The following is a 14610-nucleotide window of genomic DNA, read 5'->3' as shown; positions in this document are numbered from 1 at the left end:
CGGGTTTGCCCATCTCTAGTTAAGAGTGTTTGTGTGGAAGAGTGGCCCAGAATCCCACCTAAGCAATGCATGAGACTAGTTTCTCCATACAGGAGGCATCTTGAAGCTGTCACCACCAACAAAGGCTTTTGTACGAAGTATTAAATAAATTTCAGTAAGGCTGGTTTCAGACGTCCGTGTTTAATCAGGTACCAGTCACACGCATGGTTATGGTCATACGTGTGTCATACGTGTTAGTAACAGAAAGAAAGAGAAGATCAGCTCACCCAGTTCAATGAGGACTCCAATGAGGGACAGGTGCACGGAAAGAAAGCCGGCCAGGCTGGGAACTCCAAGACAAAAGGGAATCCAGCATCCATGTCCAAAATAAGTAAAACTAAATTTTATTTGAATTCCATTAAAATAAGGGGGTCACATCCAAGACATAAAAAATCCCCATGAGGATGGTAAGATACAGATGGTACGCGTTTCGAGCTACTTGCTCTCATGGATTAGGACTAAGTGCAAGTAGCTCGAAACGCGTACCATCTGCATCTTACCATCCTCATGGGGATTTATTATGTCTTGGATGTGACCCCCTTATTTTAATGGAATTCAAATAAAATTTAGTTTTACATATTTTGGACGTGGATGCTGGATTCCCTTTTGTCTTGGTGTGTCATACGTGTGGCACACGTGTTTGCATTCGTGTGACAGGTACCGGAGAAAACATGGGTCTGTGAAATAAAAAGATTTTTCATATTTACCTGCTTTCTCCGGCTCTGCTGCCTCCTGCTCCTGACTGCCGCTCATTATATTCATCGATTATTCACCGCACTCAAGACCTGGAAGCCGGAGTATCGCAGGGACAGCGAGGGATACAGCACCGCCAAGGACAGACAAGTATTCTTCAGCACAGTGACATCCAGGAGGTCATCGGAGTTCCCAATGAACTCTGACATCCTGATGACCCCCGCGCTACAGTTTCATGGGTTCATCTGAGTTTACTGGGAACTGTGATGAGTCCCTGATGATGCCCCCGCAATGTTCCGGCTTCTAGGTTCTCACCACACACACACACACACTGAGCACATATACACACATAGCAGACACACATGGATACACCGAGCGCATACACACATAGCGCACATGCATGTGTATACACACACACACTCTGCTGTACACTCATCCAGCGATGCGGTCCCCGGCACTGAAGTCCCCAGTGCTGCTCCACAGGGCACTGAGTATTCAGTGAGTATAATGAGCATTGATAAGGAGCGGGAGGCAGCAGAGCCGGAGACAGCATCGCTGAAGAGAAGTAAATATAGAAAATGTTTTTATTAAAAAGACCCTTATTTTCTCCGGTATGTTTTACACTGATGTCACAAGGATCACATCAGTGTGCGATCCGTGTGACATCCGTGCTGCCGGAGATGCCTGCGTGTGGGGTCATGAAAGGTCACACTGTCCGTGTGCAAACACGGATGCGTGAGCCACATCACAGAATAACATGGGTACGTGTGACATCCGTGTTAAAAACGGCTGGTTTCAGGCGACCGTGTTTCAGGTACATGTGTCACGGTGTTTTAACACGGATGCCGCACGTACCCATGTTATTATTTGCTGTTACTCACACGTTCGTGTTTTCACATAGACCGTGTGACCCCTCGTGGCTCTCTACGCACACACGCAGGCATGTCCGTCTATTTCGCCAGTAGCTAGGGTGTCACACGGATCGCACAGTGATGTGATCCGTGTGACATGTACCGGAGAAAACACGGGTCTTTTTAATAAAAAAAGATTTTCTATATTTGCCTATCTCCAGCAGTGCTGTCTCTGGTTCTTCTGCATCCTGCTCCTGACCCCCGCTCATTATACTCACTGAATATTCAGTGCCCTATGGAGCTGGAAGTGGGGACAGCGCTGGGGACTTCAGTGTCAGGGACCGCATCGCTGGGTGAGTATACAGCAGAGGGTGTGTGTTTGTGTGTGTGTGTTCAGTGTATACAGTGGTACCTCGCATAACGAGTAACCCTCTTAACGAGATATTCGCTTAACAAGCAAAGCTTTCTGTAAATTTGTAACCCGCTTTACGAGAAAGCTTTGCTGGACGAGCGAAATTCTCACCGCACACACTTCCGGTTTCGTCCATCCACCACACTCTGACCCGCACTTGCAGTCCACACAAACACACAAGCACGCACAAACACACACAAGCACGCACAAACACACACGCACACACATACAGTATTATGCTCACCTTACCTTCCGTTCCGTTCCACCGCCGGCCTCATGGTTCTTGTAGTTCCCGGGTACATCGCGACGTCCTTGCGGCGAACTACAAGACCCAGGAGGCCTGCGATGGAATGGAAGGTAAGGTGAGCATATAATATAACATAATATGTGTACCTTTCATTTCATCGCCGGCCTCCTGGGTGCTGTAGTGTGCCGCTGCGCTCCAGTCCACGCTGTGTTTCTGCATCCATAGCGACGAGGGAGGAACTTCCTGTCACCGCTAATGAAAGGCAGAGCGCTGGCCAATCAGAGGCAAGCGGCTCTGCCTTTGACGCCAGCGCTCTGGCCGGGAACTTCCTGCCTCGTCGTTATGGTAACACGATACACAGCCCGGCCCCGTACCAGAGAACAGCAAGTGCCAGCAGACCGGCGATGGAACGGAAGGTAAGATGAGCATATAATATGTGTGTGTGCATGCGTGCTTGTGTTTGTTTGAGTTTGTGTGTGTTTGTGTATGTGTTGAATGATAGAATAGGGGACCAGGATGGGACATTTTAGAAGTTGTGGAACGGATCGTCAGCATTGCAATGATTTCCTATGGGAAACCTTGCTCTGCTGAATGAGTACCTTGATTAACAAGCACAGTCCCAGAACGGATTGTTCTCGTTAAGCAAGGTTCCACTGTACATGCATGTGCGCTATGTGTGTGTACGTGCTCGGTGTATCCATGTGTGTCTGCTATGTGTGTATACATATGTGTGTATATGTGCTCAGTGTGTGTATGTGTGTGTTGAGAACCTGGAAGCCGGAACATCGCGGGGACACATCACAGTTCCCAATGAACTCTGATGAACCTGTGAAGCTGTAGCACGGGTGTCGCGGGGGTCATCAGGATGTCATCAGAGTTTATTGGGAACTCCGATTACCTCCTGGATGTCACTGTGCTTGCAGAATACTCACCAGAGAACTGAGGAGAGTATTCATTTAATCAATCAATGAGTAGACAGTGGGGTTGCATAATGCTATATGGTACTGCATGACACTATATGGGGGGTATATAGTGCTGCATATTACTATATGGGGGTGCAAAATTCTATATGGAGCTGCATAATGCTATATGGGGCTGTATAATGCTATTTGGTGGTGCATAATGCTATATGGGGGCTGCATACTACTATATGGGGGTGTATGCTGCTATATGGGGGTGTATGCTGCTATATGTGGGGCTGCATAATGCTATATGGAGCTGCATAATACTATGTGGTGCTGCATAATAATATGTGGGGTTGCATAAAACTATATAGTGCTGCATAATAATATGTGGGGTTGCATAAAACTATATGGAGGAATGAAGGGAATTTTGTTTACTTACCGTAAATTCCTTTTCTTCTAGCTCCTATTGGGAGACCCAGACAATTGGGTGTATAGCTTCTGCCTCCGGAGGCCACACTAAGTATTACACTTTAAAAAGTGTAACCCCTCCCCTCTGCCTATACACCCTCCCGTGCATCACGGGCCCATCAGTTTTGGTGCCAAAGCAGGAAGGAGGAAACTTATAAATTGGTCTAAGGTAAATTCAATCCGAAGGATGTTCGGAGAACTGAACCATGAACCAAAAGAGCAATTCAACATGAACAACATGTGTACACAAAAGAACAACAGCCCGAAGGGAACAGGGGCGGGTGCTGGGTCTCCCAATAGGAGCTAGAAGAAAAGGAATTTACGGTAAGTAAACAAAATTCCCTTCTTCTTTGTCGCTCCATTGGGAGACCCAGACAATTGGGACGTCCAAAAGCAGTCCCTGGGTGGGTAAAAGAATACCTCGATAAAAAGAGCCGTAAAACGGCCCCTTCCTACAGGTGGGCAACCGCCGCCTGAAGGACTCGCCTACCTAGGCTGGCATCTGCCGAAGCATAGGTATGCACCTGATAGTGTTTCGTGAAAGTGTGCAGACTCGACCAGGTAGCCGCCTGACACACCTGCTGAGCCGTAGCCTGGTGCCGCAATGCCCAGGACGCCCCCACGGCTCTGGTAGAATGGGCTTTCAGCCCTGAAGGGACCGGAAGCCCAGAAGAACGGTAGGCTTCAAGAATCGGTTCCTTGATCCACGGAGCCAAGGTTGACTTGGAAGCCTGCGACCCTTTACGCTGGCCAGCGACAAGGACAAAGAGCGCATCAGAACGGCGCAGGGGCACTGTACGAGAAATGTAGAGTCTGAGTGCTCTCACTAGATATAACAAGTGCAAATCTTTTTCACATTGGTGAACTGGATTAGGACAAAAAGAAGGTAAGGAGATATCCTGATTGAGATGAAAAGGGGATACCACCTTAGGGAGAAATTCCGGGACCGGACGCAGAACCACCTTATCCTGGTGAAACACCAGGAAGGGGGCTTTGCATGACAGCGCAGCTAGCTCAGACACTCTCCGAAGTGATGTGACTGCCACTAGGAAGACCACCTTCTGCGAAAGGCGTGAAAGAGAAACCTCCCTCATCGGCTCGAAAGGTGATTTCTGAAGAGCCGTTAGCACCCTGTTAATTTCCCAGGGTTCTAGCGGACGCTTGTAAGGAGGGACTATGTGGCAAACCCCCTGCAGGAACGTGCGTACCTGCGGAAGCCTGGCTAGACGCTTTTGAAAAAACACGGAAAGCGCCGAGACTTGTCCCTTGAGAGAGCCGAGAGACAAACCCTTTTCCATTCCGGATTGAAGGAAGGACAGAAAAGTGGGCAAGGCAAACGGCCAGGGAGTAAAACCCTGATCAGAGCACCAGGATAAGAAGATCCTCCACGTCCTGTGGTAGATCTTGGCGGACGTTGGTTTCCTGGCGTGTCTCATAGTGGTAATGACCTCTTGAGATAACCCTGAAGACGCTAGGATCCAGGACTCAATGGCCACACAGTCAGGTTGAGGGCCGCAGAATTCAGATGGAAAAATGGCCCTTGAGACAGCAAGTCTGGTCGGTCTGGTAGTGCCCACGGTTGACCCACCGTGAGATGCCACAGATCCGGGTACCATGACCTCCTCGGCCAGTCTGGGGCGATGAGGATGGCGCGGCGGCAGTCGGACCTGATCTTGCGTAACACTCTGGGCAGCATTGCCAGAGGAGGAAATACATAAGGCAGTCGAAACTGCGACCAATCCTGAACTAATGCGTCTGCCGCCAGAGCTCTGTGATCTTGAGACCGTGCCATGAATGCCGGGACCTTGTTGTTGTGCCGAGACGCCATTAGGTCGACGTCCGGCGTTCCCCAGCGGCAACAGATCTCTTGAAACACGTCCGGGTGAAGAGACCATTCCCCTGCGTCCATGCCCTGGCGACTGAGAAAGTCTGCTTCCCAGTTTTCTACGCCCGGGATGTGAACTGCGGAGATGGTGGAGGCTGTGGCTTCCACCCACAGCAGAATCCGCCGAACTTCTTGGAAGGCTTGACGACTGCGTGTGCCGCCTTGGTGGTTGATGTACGCCACCGCCGTGGCGTTGTCCGACTGAATTCGGATCTGCCTGCCTTCCAGCCACGGCTGGAACGCCTTTAGGGCTAGATACACTGCCCTTATCTCCAGAACATTGATCTGAAGGGAGGACTCTGGCTGAGTCCAGGTACCCTGAGCCCTGTGGTGGAGGAAGACTGCTCCCCACCCTGACAGACTCGCGTCCGTCGTGACCACAGCCCAGGATGGGGGCAGGAAGGATTTTTCTTTCGACAGAGAAGTGGGAAGAAGCCACCACTGAAGAGAGGCTTTGGCTGCCCGAGAGAGGGAGACGTTCCTGTCGAGGGACGTCGACCTCCTGTCCCATTTGCGGAGAATGTCCCATTGGAGTGGACGCAGATGAAACTGCGCAAATGGAACTGCCTCCATTGCTGCCACCATCTTCCCTAGGAAGTGCATGAGGCGCCTCAAGGGGTGTGACTGGGCTCGAAGGAGAGATTGCACCCCTGTGTGTAGTGAACGCTGTTTGTCCAGCGGGAGCTTCACTACCGCTGAGAGAGTATGAAACTCCATCCCGAGGTAAGTTAGCGATTGAGTCGGTGTCAATTTTGACTTTGGGAAATTGATGATCCACCCGAACCTCTGGAGAGTCTCCAGAGCAGTGTTCAGGCTGTGTTGGCATGCCACCCGGGAGGGTGCCCTGACTAGAAGATCGTCTAAGTAAGGGATCACCGAGTGTCCCTGAGAGTGTAGGACTGCCACCACTATTGCCATGACCTTGGTGAAGACCCGTGGGGCTGTCGCCAGGCCGAAAGGCAGTGCCACGAACTGAAGGTGTTCGTCTCCGATGGCGAAACGCAGGAAGCGCTGATGCTCTGGTGCAATCGGCACGTGGAGATAAGCATCCCTGATGTCGATTGATGCTAGGAAGTCTCCTTGGGACATCGAGGCGATGACGGAGCGGAGAGATTCCATCCGGAACCGTCTGGTTTTCACGTGTCTGTTGAGCAGTTTGAGGTCCAGAACGGGACGGAATGATCAGTCCTTTTTTGGCACCACAAACAAGTTGGAGTAAAAACCGCGACCCCATTCTTGAAGGGGAACAGGGATCACCACTCCTTCTGCCTTCAGAGTGCTCACCGCCTGAAAAAGAGCATCGGCTCGCTCGGGGGGCGGAGATGTTCTGAAGAAACGAGTCGGAGGACGAGAGCTGAGTTCTATCCTGTAACCGTGAGACAGAATGTCTCTCACCCATCGGTCTTGGACATGTGGCAACCAGGCGTCGCAAAAGCGGGAGAGCCTGCCACCGACCGAGGATGCGGTTTCGGGAGGCCGAAAGTCATGAGGAGGCCGCTTTGGGGGCGGTTCCTCCGGTGGTCTTTTTAGGACGTGACTTAGACCGCCATGAATCAGAGTTCCTCTGGCCCTTCTGTGGCCTGTTGGACGTGGAGAATTGAGACCTGGCTGAGGGCCGAAAGGACCGAAACCTCGATTGTATCTTCCGTTGCTGAGGTCTGTTTGGTTTGGACTGGGGTAAGGACGAGTCCTTTCCCTTGGATTGTTTAATGATTTCATCCAATTGCTCGCCAAACAGACGGTCGCCAGAAAATGGCAAACCGGTTAAGAACTTCTTGGAAGCAGAGTCTGCCTTCCATTCGCGTAGCCACATGGCCCTGCGGACTGCCACTGAATTGGCGGATGCTACCGCTGTACGGCTCGCAGAGTCCAGGACGGCGTTCATGGCGTAGGACGAAAAAGCCGACGCCTGAGAGGTTAAAGACACAACCTGCGGAGTAGAGGCACGTGTGACTGCATTAATCTCAGACAGACAAGCTGAGATAGCTTGGAGTGCCCATACGGCTGCGAATGCCGGAGCAAAAGACGCGCCTATGGCTTCATAGATGGATTTCATCAGGAGCTCTATTTGCCTGTCAGTGGCATCCTTGAGCGACGAACCATCTGCCACTGCTACTATGGATCTAGCCGCCAGTCTAGAGACTGGGGGATCCACCTTGGGACACTGAGCCCAACCCTTAACTACGTCAGTGGGGAAGGGGTAACGTGTGTCATTAAGGCGCTTAGTAAAGCGCTTGTCCGGAAAAGCTCGGTGTTTCTGGACTGTATCTCTGAAGTTGGAGTGATCAAAAAAACGCACTCCGTGTACGTTTGGGAAACCTAAATTGGAATTTCTCCTGCTGAGAAGCTAACTCCTCAATCGGAGGAGTTGGAGGAGAAAGTTCTAACACCTGATTGATGGACGCTATAAGGTCATTTACTATGGCGTCCCCTTCAGGTGTATCAAGATTGAGAGCGGCGTCAGGATCAGAGCCCTGATCTGCCACATCCGCTTCATCCTCCAGAGAGTCCTCATGCTGAGACCCTGAGCAGTGTGATGAAGTCGAGGGAAGCTCCCAGCGAGCCCGCTTAGCCGGTCTGGGACTGCGGTCCGTGTCGGAGTCCTCGCCGTGGGACCTAGGAGTCACCCCAGGAGCACTTTGCTGCGCCGACCGAGGGGGGCCTGGGGGCAATGATTCAACAGTGCCCGGGGCCTGTGTTACCGGTCTGGACTGCAAAGCTTCAAGTATCTTAGCAGACCATCTATCCATAGACTGAGCCATGGATTGAGAAAGTGACTCAGAAAGTTTCTCAGCCAACACTGCAAACTCTGTCCCTGCCACCTGGACAGTGGTAGCCGGTGGTTCTACCTGGGCCGAGGGTCCCACCAGTGGCTGAGGCTCCGGCTGAGTGAGTGTCACAGGGGCCGAGCATTGCACACAATGAGGGTAGGTGGAACCTGCAGGTAACATAGCCGCACAAGAGGTACAGGTTGCAAAATAAGCCTGTGCCTTGGCACCCTTGCTTTTTGCGGACGACATGCTGTTGTCTCCTCTTAGAGCAATCAGTGAGGGTATATAGCCAAAGCAAATAGTGCGGCCGAACAGAGTAAATGTATACAATATAAGGGTATAAATATACACTTCGGCACCCAGGGGGGCCAGCACCTAGTAACAGGTGCGGCTTACCGACCGCCCTCAGCGGTTGTGTGTCCACCAGATTCCCTGCCTGGGCCTCCCAGAGCTGTGGAGCTCGTTCTGAACTTCTCCACCGGCAAAAGTGCTGATAGCAATGGCTGCCAGCGTTCTGAGAGGAGGAGGGAGCCGTGGGCGTGCCTCAGAAAGTGCGGGAATCTGGTGCCCCGCAGTGCTCAGTGAGGGGGGAGGAGGATACCTAAGTATGCTCCAGCCCTCACCGCTGACGTCCAGTCTAGCGTCCCGCCCTTACCCCTGACTGGCAGGCCCGGGGGCGGGAGTATGCGGTACTAGGCCGCAAAAGCCGGGGACTAAAGTTATTAGCGCGGCCGGCAAACAAGCGCGGTCGGCGCGGTAGTCCCGGCGACACAAAACACCCAGCAGCTGCTGCAGCGTCCGTTACACAGGCGCTCTATGCGCCGTCCCCAAGGGGACACAGAGTACCTCAGAGGAGCAGGGCCTGTCCCTGATGATACCCGGTCTCCTGTCCGTCAGATTCCCCCAGGGGCTGCGGAGGGAGCCCGGTCCCAGTGTATGGTGACCGGTTAGGATCCCACTTCACCCAGAGCCCCTAAGGGATGGGGAAGGATAACGGCATGTGGCTCCAGCCTTTGTACCCGCAATGGGTACCTCAACCTTAACAGCACCGCCGACCAGAGTGGGGTGAGAAGGGAGCATGCCGGGGGCCCTCTTTTCTTCCATCCGATAAAGTCAGCAGCTGCTGCTGACTAAAATGTGGAGCTTGCGTGAATGTGTCTGCCTCCTTCAACACAAAGCAAAAAACTGATGGGCCCGTGATGCACGGGAGGGTGTATAGGCAGAGGGGAGGGGTTACACTTTTTAAAGTGTAATACTTTGTGTGGCCTCCGGAGGCAGAAGCTATACACCCAATTGTCTGGGTCTCCCAATGGAGCGACAAAGAAATGGGGAGTGTATTATAATATATTAAGGACTATGAATGGTGCATTTTAATATATGCAGAGCTATGGGGAATGCATTATAATATATTCCAAAGACATACAGATAGGGACTCTAGATTGTGAGCCCCAATGGGGACAGTGTTGCCAATGTATGTAAAGTGCTATGGAATTAATAGCGCTATATAAATGAATAAAATTATTATTATTATTATTATTATTATATGAAGGACTATAGGGTGCATTATATTATATAGAGGGCTGTGTGGCCCATTATTATATGGAGGACTATTGGATGCATTATAATATATGGAGGACTATGGAGGTGTATTAGGCTATGTGCCCACGTTGCGTTCTGTCCCTGCAGAAATTTCTGCAGCGATTTGAACAGCACATGTGCGCTTCAAATCGCTGCAGAAACATTCTGTACTGAAAAGACGATTTCATGTGCTCTGGATGCAGCCCCTCCCATAGACAGAGCGGGGGCTGCATCCAAAGTGCACGAAAGAAGTGACGTTGCTTTTTAGAACACAGCAATTTGGCAGGATGCAAATCGCTGCATTCTAAAACGCAACGTGCGCATGGATAATGCACAATCCTCATAGATTGTGCTGGGGACGCAGGACGCATGCAGTTACGCTGCGGTGCAGAACGCAGCATAATTGCATGCAATACGCACACGTGGGCACAGAGCCTTATAGTACATGGGGGACTATGGGGGAGCATTATTCTTTATGGAGGACTATGGGAACTATTATACTTTATGGAGGACTATGTGAGGCCCATTATACTATATGGAAGGCTTTGTGGGGCCATTATAATTTTTGGATGGCTATGAGGGAGCCTTTCTACTTTATCTAGTTATCTGAAGGCCATTATACTGTATGCAAGCAATTTTACAGTGTGAAGGTTTGTGTGGGGGTCTATCATACTGTGTGGGGGTCTATCATACTGTCATTAGATGATTTGGAGGGATAGTAGATGCCATTATACTATATGTAGTAGTGATGGGCAGTCCGGCTCTTTTTGGTGATCCAGTTCCCATGGCTCCGCTCACCAAAAAGAGCCGGATCTTTCAGATCGTTCTTGGCTCCTTATTAAATGTGTTCACCCCAGGTGAACACATATTTAAGATTATAGTGACGCCATTGAAACCACGCCCACCCATGGCTAAACCACGCCCACTTATAAGGGACCAATTAGATCGCGGAGTGGGCGGGGTTTCAGTGGCAAAAAGAGCCATTTAGCGATTTTAGTGGCTCACTTTGGTGATCCGGCTTGACCGACACATCACTAATATGTAGGGCCATTATACTGCATGGAGGGGTTTTGGGGGTCCTATTAGAAATCCTGCTATGATGCCCAATGATTTCTATGTACACCCCTGGTGGTCAATACTTATTTCATCTGCTGTATAAACAGATTTGTATTGCCCTGAAGAATCACGCGTTGCCGGTTCACTTTTAAAACAAAACCTAAAAAATCAATGGCGTCATTCAGTTGTTTTTTCCCCTCACAATTTCAAGGCTCCTAAAAATGTCCTTTTTTTCCCCCACTACATTACATATTAAAGTGAAAGATGTCAACCAACATTGCAACTTGTCATACAAAAAAAAAAAAAAAAAAAAGCCTTTGTTTGTGGAAAAATAATGTGTGTGGGGGGGGGGGGTATGGTCTGGACCTTGCAAGAAAAAAAAAATGTTTATATAAAAAAAAAAAAAATACAGGTAGATTGCACATGAGTTACAGGCAACTTGAAGTCGATAGGATCAGAGTCACACGGGTGCTTTACACGCTGCGACATCGCTAGCGATATTGCAGCGTGTACAGCACCTACTATCTATGCTCAAAATAAAAAAAAAAAAAGGATACCTGCGAGAGGAGGGCGCAAATGTAAAGGTGAAGAAACCTTCTAGAAACTTTTTTTGTGAGACTTCTTGAAACATACCCCTGGGGTCATAAAGGGGCAAGACCTGTAACATGGGGTCTCGTCTTCTCAGATAGTTTTTTGGCAGCCACCGTCACATTCCTCTCTGAAAGCCATTTTATAGCTAGTATGCCAAAAACCCAGCTCAATCCTTACGTATCAATGTAACCCCCATGGTCTTTGAGGAGCATTTTATCCCCCAATTGAGATGCCACTATTTTTCCTGAATACAGGTACTGGGACATGCTGCCATTACAAAGGTGAACTAAAACAGCAGCACTAATAACATGACTGTTGGCGCCTGACAGAGGAAGGCAAGAAGGAAAAATGGCGGCGGGCTCACTGCTGAGGTAAAACTTCAAAGAAATACCTGAGCGTCTGTCAGCCAATCAGCGCGGGTGTGAGAATGACTGACGTTCATCTTGGCCAATCAGTGCGTGCGACGTGGAAGCGCTAAAATAGGTGACCCCGAACAGGATGTGAAGGGCGTGGCGCTGAGATCTCCAACTGACGAGGCGGGGCGATATGTCGTGATGTGTACGTGTGATATCCTCACGATAAATCCTATGTAACGATTGTGCATATTCCTGCTCTTGTCGCATACCTGCCCAGTCAAATGTGTGTGTGAGGTAGAACTATGTAAACAAGGTATATCATGTAGTTCTCCGGCATTTAGGTTTAGGACTGCTGGACTTTGTAGTGCTCCACGGGCACACATAATGAATCAGTATTGGGTTCTGTCTGACTAGTACTAATGCTGTGCAGTCATTGCCTCTCCCACATGTTCCACAGTTGTCGCCATTGTTCTCCATCCACATAATGTCACTTTTTTTCAATATTATTATATTTACTCCCTGAGCGAGTTTCTGTGTGAATTTGGTACCATTCCCCCTCCCAATGACACCCCCCCCCCTCCTGCAGGCGTTCATGGTAAGGCGTTACCATTTGGACTACTAACTCCAGTCCATCCCTGTCCGCCATGTTGTCTCTTCACTCCACATCATCAAAATTAGTTTTCATGTTACCGTTATGGGCATAGCGAGGTTTTACAAGTCTGGGGCTACGCGCCAGCGATGGTCAAAGATGGTTGGCTGTGGCGGCAGAATACAAGTGAAATGGGGACGCACTGTGACCCCCATGGGTACCACGACAAGCAAGACCCAAAAAATCGGCCATTTTTGGATATTCTTGTGACTGTCTTGCTTGTCGCAATATCTTTGGGTTTGCAGTGCGGCCTCATTTCATTTTTATTGCATCGCCATGTAGCCACGACACCCAGCCATCGATGTTGAGGGAAATGTCGCTGCGAAGCAACAACATAAATCACTCAAAATTGCCTACAAGAATAGTACAAGACGTGATATGTGCCTATTTAGGCAATAAGCAGTGATCAGCTCATTTGTCTGTTGTGATGACTTTTATACTGCATAATGCCGATCTTTATGTTGCTGCACCAGGGTAGTTGTGAGTGGTCATTGCACATCAGCGATCCTGCATTTAAAGGTGTTGTCCCATTCTTAAAGGGAACCTGTCACCAGATTTGGTGACTATAAGCTGCGGCCACCACCAATGGGCTCTTGTATACCACATTCTAACATTCTGTATATAAGAGCCCAGGCCGCTGTGTAGAATGTAAAAATGACTTTATAATACTTACCTAAACGGTTGCTGCAGTGCAGATGGGTCAGATGAGTGTCTCCTTTGTCCGGGTGCGGTGCCTCCTCTTTTGGTCATCTTTGTCCTTCTGAATCCGGGGTGCATGACACGTCCTACGTCATGCACACAGGCCGGCATTGAGGTCCTGCGCAGGCGCACTTTGAACTGCCCTGAGTAGGGCAGATCAAAGTGTTGTAGTGCGCAAGAGCGGGACCTCAATGCTCGCCTGTGTGCATGACGTAGGTCGTGTCATGCACCCCGGCTTCAGAAGAAGGAGAACAAAGATGTCCAAAAGGAGGCGCCGCACCTGGACAACGGAGACACCCATCTGACCCATCTGCACCGCAGCAACCTTTTAGGTGAGTATTATAAAGTCATTTTTACGCTCTACACAGCGGCCTGGGCTCTTATATACAGCATGTTAGAATGCTGTATATAAGAGCGCAGTGGTGGTTGCCACCGGTTATAGGGCCCCAAATCTGGTGACAGGTTCCCATTAAATTCTAAATTTTATTTTACAATTCGGAATAAACAGATACTCCTCTCCTGCAATTATGCCATTCCAGCAATGTAAGCGCCAGGTCTAATGGCAATGACGTGACATTATTATGCCATGTGAGCACTGCAGGATGCCAGCGGCCGCTAATTGGCTGCTGTTTGTACATTTCCCTCACAGAAAAGGTGGACACACAAGTGTGAAAATAGCATTCAGTTTTGGATCTGTACAACACAGCTCCGTCAAATGTATAGTGGCACAGCTTGGTACCACATATCTACCCCCTATTTGAATCAATAGGGGGTAGATGTGCATTACCCGCTCGCGGCCACTATTCCTTCGACAATTGTGCTATGCAGCTTCACAAATGGGTAGTTCCAGCAGGTGTTGTGACCTGGGTGCGTCCCACCGACACTCATCAAACATTTATAACCTAAAAATGGGTACTCAGTGTTAAAGTAACATACAACCCCTTTAATGAGGTATTATCCGAGAAGAGCACAAACCCTTTAAATTCTCCCTGGTTTGTTGCTACTATGAATTTCAGAGGTGAATCTACCTTCTATCTGAATCCTCACAATTGACTTAATGTGGGTTCACTGCACTTACAAGGATGACCCCATACCAACGAACCGAAACCCTGATCCTAAATACTTATATGCCCAAACGCAGTCCTTGCACAATATACTTCATGTCTTATTTATTTCAAGGTCTAGGAACAATGTGACAGACTGTATGTATAGTATAGTCAAGAGCCACAGTTCTAGTGTTTGTTACTGGGTTAAGGCCCCTTTACACACTGACACTTTCTAGCGATCCCGACCTGGCCGGTCAAACAGGCAGATCTGGCCAACGACGCAGCAGCGATACGGACCTGCAGAACAACATCGCTGCTCGTTGGGTACGTGTCACACAGCAGGGGATGCTATAGCACGCTGGGT

Source organism: Anomaloglossus baeobatrachus, chromosome 5 (genome assembly GCF_048569485.1).
Source record: "Anomaloglossus baeobatrachus isolate aAnoBae1 chromosome 5, aAnoBae1.hap1, whole genome shotgun sequence".
Classification (NCBI taxonomy): Eukaryota; Metazoa; Chordata; class Amphibia; order Anura; family Aromobatidae; genus Anomaloglossus; species Anomaloglossus baeobatrachus.
This window is presented reverse-complemented; position numbering follows the sequence as displayed.